Genomic DNA, 10,353 nt, shown 5'->3' on the forward strand with positions numbered 1-10,353 from the left:
TCTCCCACATTTTTATCTTTCATTATAACATTATTCTTTTCACCTTTATAGCAAAGTTGAATATGGCCAGTAATTTTACCCAACACTTCTTCAAAAGCACCTCATCAGTGTTCACTCATGTGGATGAAATTACATTTCATGGTGTACAACAGTATATTTTGCATGTAATGAATGATCAAAAACTATTTTGCTTTATGCCAGAAGTAAGTATAAAAGTATACCACTCTTCACATTCATTCAATTAAAAAATTAAAATTGATTTTCAAATACCTGGGAGTATCCTGTGAAATAACACAGTGATAGAGGACTGTAACACTTCTAGGAAGGCAATAAGGATGATAAATATTCAGAAGAAACAGAACAAGGACTAGAGATGAACCAAAAATACTTTAAAGGACATTAATCACAAGCTATTTACATACCATCAACTCAAATTACACACACAAGTGCATACATAACTGGCACCAAATTTAATTCAATGAATTTTACCAAGATCACTATGAAAACATTCTGGATTTTTCAATTAGCTCTCTAAATTGATTGGGATTTTTTTTGTGGCAAGGTTTTTCAGTCAATCAGTGAAGGACAGATTGTGACCCATTGCTAGTACTTCATACAGTGCATACAGTGTATGCACAGTCTGCTGTGTCACAGGGACTGCTGATAAACTGGTGTTATCTCTATCATTTAAGTCAACACATACACCCTAATGAGCAGATTGTCCTGAACGAGCCATTGGAATAGCAGTGCTTTCAGCCCCAGGAAGCATTTAACGTGGAAAATTTATTGTAGACAGTGTTCAACAGGCATGAACTTAATCATAATTTAGGTGTTCCCTTAAATTTGGCCTTTTATTGTTTTTATCCCAGAAGCTATGTGAAGAGTTTAGAAATCTCTGTTATTTCCCTTGCTGTGCTGAGCAATGCTCCTTTCCAGTCAAACTACTCATGCTTTGGCTAATTATGTGCAGTTTTCCACCATCATAATGGCTTGCCTTTTATGGGTATTTAAGTTTTGACTTTTCACACATACTTAGGAGTAATGCCACTATACTTGAGATCAGAATCAGGCCCACACAGGCATTTGCTTAAAACTCAAGCGGATGGGAAAATAATATAATCCCTTTTGTCTGGCCTGTTGAATTATCTCCTTGGCAATACTACTGCAAATGGAAACCTATCTTTCTGGTGCCTTGATTAGCGTCTGACATAAAACACTCACTTTCTAAAAAAGTCTTCAAGGAAACATGCATATAGGAATTAATTTAAGGCTCTGAATTAATGCATACGGAAGCTCCTGCTGCATTACTTGTTCTAAGCCAGAAATGGTTTAAGGGAGAGAAAATACAATAATTATGCAGCTTTCACCACCTGACATAAGCATGCTGGCAAGATAATAAGCAACAACATAAGATAGATAAGCTTCCTTTATTTGTAGACAGACAATTGGGAGAAAAGGTAAATTCTTTTTTCCTACCAAATATTACACAAATGGCCTCTAGAGGGATCCAGGTTATTGCTTTTTTTGCTGAAGTCTCTTAAGATTTTTTTTTTTTTTTTTGCTATTACTTTTTAACAAGTTAATCATTCATCTAGAAATAATGATGCAAACATTTTACATTGGTGGGTAGTAGAACTACAGAGTTCATGACCAGGAGGAAGCTTTTTGAAAATCCAGGAATTACAAAATCTGGAGGGCAAGGTTCACATTCTCTAGGAGTCCAGTCTCAAACAAATCAGCTCTCAGCTCATATCAGATTGAATAAAACGATACAAACCCGAAGCAGTGCCTAGACATTTAGCTGCCTATCTGAAACTCAGCTGAACTGGTGAGTCTGCACAATTAGGTTAGGAATGTGGTAAGAATTAGGCTCATGTTTCTGGGGAATGAGTCAGTATTTCCCATTTCGGCTTCTAGAATACTCATGAAAAAGTATATTGTTTCTAAATTATTGTCTCTGGCTTGGGCTTTGTTTGCCTAAATTATTTCACCTACTTTGAATTTTTACAGCTATGTTTTTAATAAAGTGGGCATATACTTAGGAGTTCCAAGTTAAACAAAGAACAAGACTTTCATGCTATGGTGTCTATATTCTATACATTCTATATTCTGGTTTGACCAAACAATGGATATGACAAGTAACTTCAAGCCAGCTTCAAAATTCAATCTAGTAAGCTTTTTACTGAATATGCACGTCATATGCGATCAAATGTAAGTAAAGTAGATGTAACAACTGTAGGCATGTGGAATGCTTGTGTGCACAGGTGTGATAGGAAGTCTTAGACATGCCCCCACTCTGTTTGCAGCTACATTTTCAAGTTCATATTCTGCAAAAAAAGCATGTTCAGGGACCCTCAGGTCCCCATAAAAATATTGTATGAAGATACTTGGCTAACATCCTCGTTTTCTATTTGTGGTTGGGCTTGTGCAAACCAAGATAGAGAGTGAAACGGAAAACAAAGGTTTTACCAAGGCCTCCTTGGCCCACACCCTGTGATGGGAAAGGCAGGTCACAGTCCTGCCAGTAGAGGTGATTTGCTGGAACTGGGCCCTCTAGGCAGACTCCATTACAGTTTGCAAAACAGAACACAATAAAAAGCCAGTCCAAAACCAATTTGGTTCCTTGAATTTAAATTTTCATTGAATTGCATTCCTTCTGTTTGAGTACTAATACATGTGCCGATAGCATGTCAAGACAGAACAACAGTTCTGAGGCACGGGCATTTGGCTGGAGTACAGGCGGTGTTTGTACAGCTCTGAACAGAGCACCAGATACAGGAAGATATTTACTGTTTCTGATGTGTCTTGTTCCAACCTATAAAGTACAAATAAATCATCTTCTCCCTGAAAACAATTTTGCGAAGATAATTCATTAGTATCTGGAAGGGTTTAGCTAAGCAACTAGACCACAAACTTGGGTAGAAAAACTCGACAAATTAAAACAGACTTTAGATTAAAAAAAAAAAAAGATATCCTCCTCCAGTGAAATGATTGAGAGCTTTTGTCTCCAACTCAGAGGGAATGTTGTACAGTTAAAATCTCCTACTGATGATTTTGGTTTTAAATATCAGTTTGCAATGAAAAGAAAAAACTTTTAATTAAAAATGCCAGTATAAACCAGGCAAAGTTGCCTTATGCTTTATCTTGTGCTTTGTATAATATTAGAAAAGCTGCAGAATTAAACATTTAAACTCCTTCCTGAGGGTAAAATAACAAAACAAACAACCATAAATTGCAGTCTAAACAAACATTTCTCATTCTACCAAGCATGCTGTTAGCTGAATTACTTGACTACACCTTCTATCATTTAATAATCTAGACCGTGGAATATCTCCTGAACCAACTAGTTTCAAAACTAATTTATAGTGGTTGAAGAAATAATAATATGAAGTGTTTTTCCATTTATGAATTAAGAAAATGGACCCCTTCCTAAAACAGGAATATTTCCTTTGTAGTCCAGCTTGTCATTCTCACATAAAACTTTCTCTCCCTGTAGTTTTTTGTTATCATCTATAATAGCAAACATAATTTGTTTTTCTATAGCTGGAATTCACAGAAATAGTTAAAAGGTTAGGTTTTTGTGGTGTAGGTTCTTTTTCCCCTGGAACTTGAAGCCACATCTCTACTACTTAGCTAATGCTTTATTTATAATTATATGGTGCTCTTGAAGTGTTTCGATAAGCAAATTCTACCTATTCCCATTCCAGTGGATTTTCTCTCATGACCTCAGTAGGATAAGAGTGGGTTTATATGAATTCTTTTTAATACTGAAACTACGTAAAGGTGTTACCCAGTGAGACTCTCCTCATAGGTCAGGGTTACTTGTCCAAACAAAAAAGAAAATGAGAGAGAAGGGAAGGAATCCTCAGACATTAAAAGGAGCATTTTTGCACTGAAAATGACAGCATATCATTCACAGAACACCACCAAGTATTTTGCACATGCTTTACCACTTGTACAGTGGTTTGCCTTACAGTGGGACTTCAAAACTTCGGTCACAGTGGGTCTCTGCTGCGTTCAGTTCAGAGGGCCTGAAGATCACACTAGCCAATTATGTTTTATCAGCTTCAGTGGACTGTGTCTCAGTCCCTGTGCATGGCCAAAGATGCTGTATTTCTGTCATTACAGCCCACCACAAATCAACCTGGCTGGAGGAAAAAGAGGATATCAGATCACTCCTGTTTAGGAGAAAAAACCCAAACCCTTAAAGTAGAGACCATTATCACTGTGTACTCTCCAATCTGCAAAAAATAATTATGAAAAGAAATGTAAAAGAAAACGAATGTGCTGCTATTGAAATACAATTCAAATAACCATAACATTAAACACTGAATAGAAGAGCCAGATCAAGGAATTAGTGGTGGAACATCAAAACCACTCCTCACAGCAGACCTAAGACAATTTCTAGTAGCACATCTACTAATATATTTTCACTAATGAAACTCTATGAGCTTTGAAGGGCAAGAGCTGTTGGTAGAGTTTGTCTTTATTTTCTGACATAAACTATTGGCTCACTTATTTTTGGTTCACTATTTGATATATACTGTTACACAGCTTAAAAAAAAATCAACTCCACAACATGACATGTAAAGAGAAAAATATTTGTTACAGTGTTCCCTCACTTAGCAGTAGTAGTTCTGGTAATTAAAGAGTATATTCTCTATACTCTTAAAGATGTGAGAATACATTTCTAAGTTCTCTTTGCAGCTGGTTCTCTCTGGTAGCCGGATGAAGCCTCTAGGAAGTAGGTGTTAATTTTCTGCAATATTTCATCATATCTGTTTCTTTGTCTATATTCTCCTACCTTGTCACTACCCATTATGTCTCCTTACCTGCTTTTTGTCACACACTTTGTATCTCCACATAAACTATGAGTAAAGAAGAAAGGAGTAAAAAAGCTGCAATTTTAAAAGGTAATCAAGTCTGAACATAGAGCCCTTCAGCAGAAGTGTAAGGTGGGTTTATGATGGATGTAAATAATGCAGAGAAGATGACCTTTCCCATTTTCAGAAACCCTTTTCCTCAGATCCTTAACAAGATTATGCCATGGAGTATAAAAATACCCAGCTGAGAACAAATTCTTTTTCTATTTAAATCTTTCTTCTCATTATTTTGGGCTCACCTGGCATTGTGACTAATGAATTTCCTTTGACACTTTTTATCCTCAGAATGGATGAAATCAGAATGTGTCGGGTGGTGCAGAAGAACAAATTGCTTCTTTTTAATTTATTGTCAAGTGCTAGAAAACTACCATACTTCTTTCCATATCTACATATATTTCAAATTTGCCAAACAAGGAATTGTGTTAAAGTTTGAAGAGTAGGTATTAACTTCTGACATTTAATTTGAACACAGCAGATATACAAGAATTTTTTCATTAAGAAGTTGGCACGTGAAAAAATGCTTAGAGAAAGCTTCACATGGAAGTCTCCAGTGCCTAACTTTTTACTCCAGTACCTAACATTTTATTAAACAGCCTTGTAGCTAACCATGAGGATAACTGTATTCTGCACAATGAGAACTGGCACACAAACCCAGCAGTGTTTAAGGTCAACTTTAAATCTGTTGTCAACCAGCTCAATTCAAATAAGTCTGTATTACACCTCGTAATGCACACCAGAAGTCTCTATAGTCTTCTTATTTCAGCATTAACTGATTGGAAGGGTTTACGTGATGTGGTTTGTTGGTATGCACTTGAGAACAGTCTTACAGTTGCTTGTCTAGCACGACCAGGGAAGTCTGTTGGTATCTTAACAAAGCCAGGCAGGGGCACGGCAACTGTGATAATGCTGAGAAAAATCTGGTATCTCATTTGTGTGTAATCTCTGTCACCACCCTCTGACTGACAACTGCCAGTCCCATGGCTAGCTCTACCCCATAGCAATGCTCAGTAAGAATGGTTTGTTTCCTATAAGTTCACTCACTTTCTTTGGAGCTCTCTCACAAACATCCACAATTTCAGAAAATGCAGGTGAAGTCTTGATTCTTGGGGTCTCCGGGTTGCTAGCTCTTCACATATGGCATGGAACCCCTTCTTCTTTGTTTGAAAAAAAATCGTGAGAATGTTTATATATTTATCGTTATTTTAAATGTTGATTTTTATTTTTTAGTGACACAACAAATTAAGATTCTGAGTCCTCCCTCCTCAGCTAGATATCCTCTTCCCATAGCCACTTTGGTTTAGCTAAACCCTTTCCCAAGTAATATAGAAAAGCCTGAAAAGAAAACAACCCGAACTTTTGTTTTACTCAGGCATTGGGGTTAGACAAGTACCACTGTAACAATTTAAATCATTCTCTTTCAATTGCACTAAATTTTAAGCATGCTTCCCTGTTTGGGAAGTTTATTTATTCTGACCTTACTTTTTCTAGTGAAGTCCCTTTAGTTTTATGCTGTTGGAAGTATAAAGAGATTTAGGCCACCGGCCTCCTGCTAAAGCTTATGTGCCACCTTGACACCAAAATTCCCACTTAAACAGTTCTACTAAATTAAGTAAAGAAGAAAAATGTTCAATTATGCAGTGATGTAAAACCTTCTTCTCTATGCAATAAGTTGTTTTTCTCAAGGAGAAACTAGCATTTCTCAGGTTGAAAGAATACCTTTTGTATATGTATGTGATTTACCACCATAATGTTCTCTTGTCTTTTCATGATATTGAGTGATTTCTTGCACAACTCCTTGGCTATTAATGTATTGAAAATGTAATTGCACTACAATTTCTTTTTCACCTGCTGACATTTTATTTTATTAGGCTTGTGAATCACAGGAAAACAAGATACAGCATCTAGTAGAGAAATATCCCATTTTCTTACTAAGTAGGAATGGAAAGATTTTTCTCCTAAGGAGTGTTCACGGAATTTTGCTGGACTCCAAGGAAGTCCCAGGAAGACATACTTATTAACTTAAATAAGACTTGTGATCAGAATGGTAGTCTTGGCACCTTCCAGTGAATTTCAGCCAAAAGCAGCTGTGATTCTGAAAGAAATATACAGGAAGTGAATTTGCACAATTTATCTGACCCTGTTATTTGGGTCAGATGCGGATGACAATGTGACTAGTTATTTTTCCACTGCATATGAGAAAAAGTGCCTTTGCTCCCCTAAAGCATAGTGTACGGTCTCAAACATACACTAAATCCCCTCTTCTACCTGGCTATTTTCATAAAATTTTGCAGCAATGACTTGCACAGATATCTGTGAGATTTCAGTTTAAACTAGCCAATCATTTAAAAAACAGGGGAATATAGACAAACACACACTGAGGGACAAGGAGCAAGACAGGAATATCATTAATGTCAACACTGCTCAATAATGGCTTGTCTCAGAACAAAAACTAGCCAAATTTCTTCACTTAAATTTCAAGAGCCTGATTCAGATATTTCCTACAGTTACTGAATGGTTGCAAAAACATTTTTACTGGCTTTCCAGTAAGACATTTCTATTTCCACTAATCAAGATTTGACTGCAAGAGAACAATAGACTTGCATCAAGTAACAGACATCACAAAACAGTTTGTTTCTAATGATTAAGTCATAAAAAGTGCATGGGAGCATATTAAGCCTTCAAGCAGTCAAAATGCTTTCTTTCCCAACAGGAAAAAAAAATATGCTTAGAAATACTGTGAGTAAAGTAGAATGGTGGATACTGAATTCAAAATAATGAGATTTCATTCTTTTCTCCACTAGGAAAACTGGCTGATTTCAATGGTGTTTTCTAAGAAGCAATCACTCCATGTCTGACTGCCATGCATTTTGATAATAAAACAAGAATGAAAAAATTAACATTGTTATATTAAGAAAAAGTAAAGCAATATACCTACTCATGGTAGAATTTCCTACACAGCTTTTTGACAGCTTTTTTTCCCTGCAGCAATCAAGTGCATTGATTTCTATCTCTCTATAATGCACAATATACATACCATATATTCTGGCAATTCAGCTAGAGGTGTTTTCCTAATTACAAAACCTCATTTGATTCTTACCCCATTCATGGAGGTCATAAGAAGGCATGCAGTCTACAATGCTGTATTTGCCCTGCAACAATGGCAGTTTCATCCTTGATGTTACAATGGAGAAGTCTGCTGTGAAATTTTATATGCTTAGGGCTAGATCTGCAGTTATACTACCTTATTGTTTATATTATTGCTCACAAGATAGAATAAAGAGAATTATTCTCAGCAGAAATGTTTGAATGGATATGTTTTCAGCTCCTGAACAGATGAATACATCAGCAGAGATTACTGCTGAGGTCATTTCACTGATATCAATCCATTCTTGTCAGAGGGCAAAGCATCATGACAAAATGAAGTACCAACATAACCAATGGGATTTGTTTTGATGGGTACATGGTTATTTAATAACAAGTGATGTGTTGCAGCAAGTGTAAATGAATCACAGAAAAAAAGACTTAAGTTTTTGCTCTTGAATATTGGACAAGATTGAATACCATTATTTCTAAATCTTTTTTTTAAGCATTTAATTGAATCTGCTACGGTTTCTATTCTTTCTAACTCTGTGCTTTTAATTTAAAGAGAACATCTGAATTCCTCATTTAGGTGATATGACTTACCCTCAGTTCTTTGCATTTTTATTATCTTCTAAAAGTATACTGATTAAAATGTGCCCAACCTGAGTTTGAACCACTGTCTTGAAACCAAACTTAACCACTTGAACAAACTGTGAATGGGATTTAAAAATTATCTGGTTCCTTCTGCCTAATAGTTCTTGGGCACACACAGAAATAAACAGAACATTCTTAATTAGCTCATCTGAAAGAAGTGCTTCCTAAGCATATCTTCCCAAGCTCTGTTTATAATTGTGAAGTTGTCATCCTAAGGGGAAAAATGTAACTGTTTTCATGCTTCTGCTATGTAGTCTTAAGCTAATGAGTTCACATTTGGATTTATCAATTAACATGTTTTATATTCTTTGTATAAGAAGCTTGCCCAAGACTCTGTTACTCAGAATCTAATATGTGAAGATTTAATGCCATTAATTGCCTAAAAAAGACAGTGGTGATTGTTCGGCTGAGTAACATATGTCCATATCTTGATGAATTTTGAACGCTGCTGCAATTCCCACTGAAAATGGACTATTTTAAGCAATCACACTGATTTCCTCTACTTATATATTGAACATGAGAGTGAAGCATATAATTCTATATTAATTTTAGTATTACGGTAAATCACTACCCAAGTTTTAATTGCATGACTCTTGAGAACATAGATTTCCTAGTTAAATACAGAATTGAATGCTTTTTGCTTTTCAAGAAAAATAAGTCTTAAAATTAAGAGGTTGAAAATGCAGGAAAAAAGATAGTGTAGATAAGACACTCATACCTTTTCAATAAGTAAAATACCTTTCAAAATGTATCTGGTTGTAGAAAGGCAACACAAATTACACTGATCAAAAGGTCTGATTAATTTTTTAGGTGTCAATACACCTTGGCTCAATCTTAATCTCACAGCAGAAGCAACAGAGTTTTGTATGCAAGTGTATTTCAGCTTATGTTGTCACTGGGTTGATCAGCTGCAAATGGTAGAGTTGGTAGGTTACAGAAAAGCCATACTGCTACACTGAAAAGGACACAGTTGCCAGCACTTTAACTTAGGGAGCTAGAAGAAGCCAGATGAATGTGTCTCACTTATGAATATGAATTTTGGCAGGGTCTAAACACTCTGGTCATTAAAGTAAGTGAGAAAAGTCTCCATTAAATTTAGAGGATTACTGAATTTCAGAGGTAGGTTGGAGTAAAAAATTGAGTTCAAAAGAAATACTTTGGGTATAGCCTGTTTTTGAAGTGTCTGTCTTGATTCCTTTGTTCACGTTATTAGTGCATTTAAGAGGACTGAAAGGAAAAAACGTGCACAGAATGTATGAAATAACCACATATTTCCCAGACATTTTCCAATGTTAAAAATAAAACTCAATACAAATACATCAGAAGGAAGAAAAAGAAACTAAGCATGATAAATATGCTTTTGCCAGTCTGCTTAGTTTCTCTGTGGTGTGATGATTTCTCATAGAAATAATATGCCTGAAAAGCCATATCTGTGTAGCATTACATTTGATCAGTTTGATTGTTGTAGCATTAGAGCTGAAGGCTGATCAATATCAAATTACCTTGAACAAAGTCAAGTCTACAGCACAGTTGGACCATTCCATTGTGTTCAAAGTGAAGACTTAATTTGCAAGTACAAATCAATTGCCATTTTCATTTGCTACCTCATCACTGAACTTGTACTTGATTCTGACATGTGGCTTCAAATTCTGTTCTGTTATTCTGGAAAAAGGAAATACAAATCACAGACCCGCTGCACCATCACCACATAAAATGAATGTCACACGTATGAAGT

General features: G+C 35.7%; 1 long non-coding RNA gene across 1 annotated transcript; it reads left to right on the top strand.

Annotated features, from left to right (window-relative positions):
- Positions 1-1,707: 1,707 nt before the first annotated feature.
- On the top strand, positions 1,708-8,630 carry LOC135314205 (uncharacterized). The gene is made up of 3 exons (XR_010373653.1): positions 1,708-1,828; positions 4,708-4,744; positions 7,685-8,630. It is a non-coding gene; the product is annotated as an uncharacterized LOC135314205 (long non-coding RNA).
- The last annotated feature ends 1,723 nt before the right edge of the window (positions 8,631-10,353 follow it).

This window comes from Phalacrocorax carbo, chromosome 7 (genome assembly GCF_963921805.1).
Source record: "Phalacrocorax carbo chromosome 7, bPhaCar2.1, whole genome shotgun sequence".
Classification (NCBI taxonomy): Eukaryota; Metazoa; Chordata; class Aves; order Suliformes; family Phalacrocoracidae; genus Phalacrocorax; species Phalacrocorax carbo.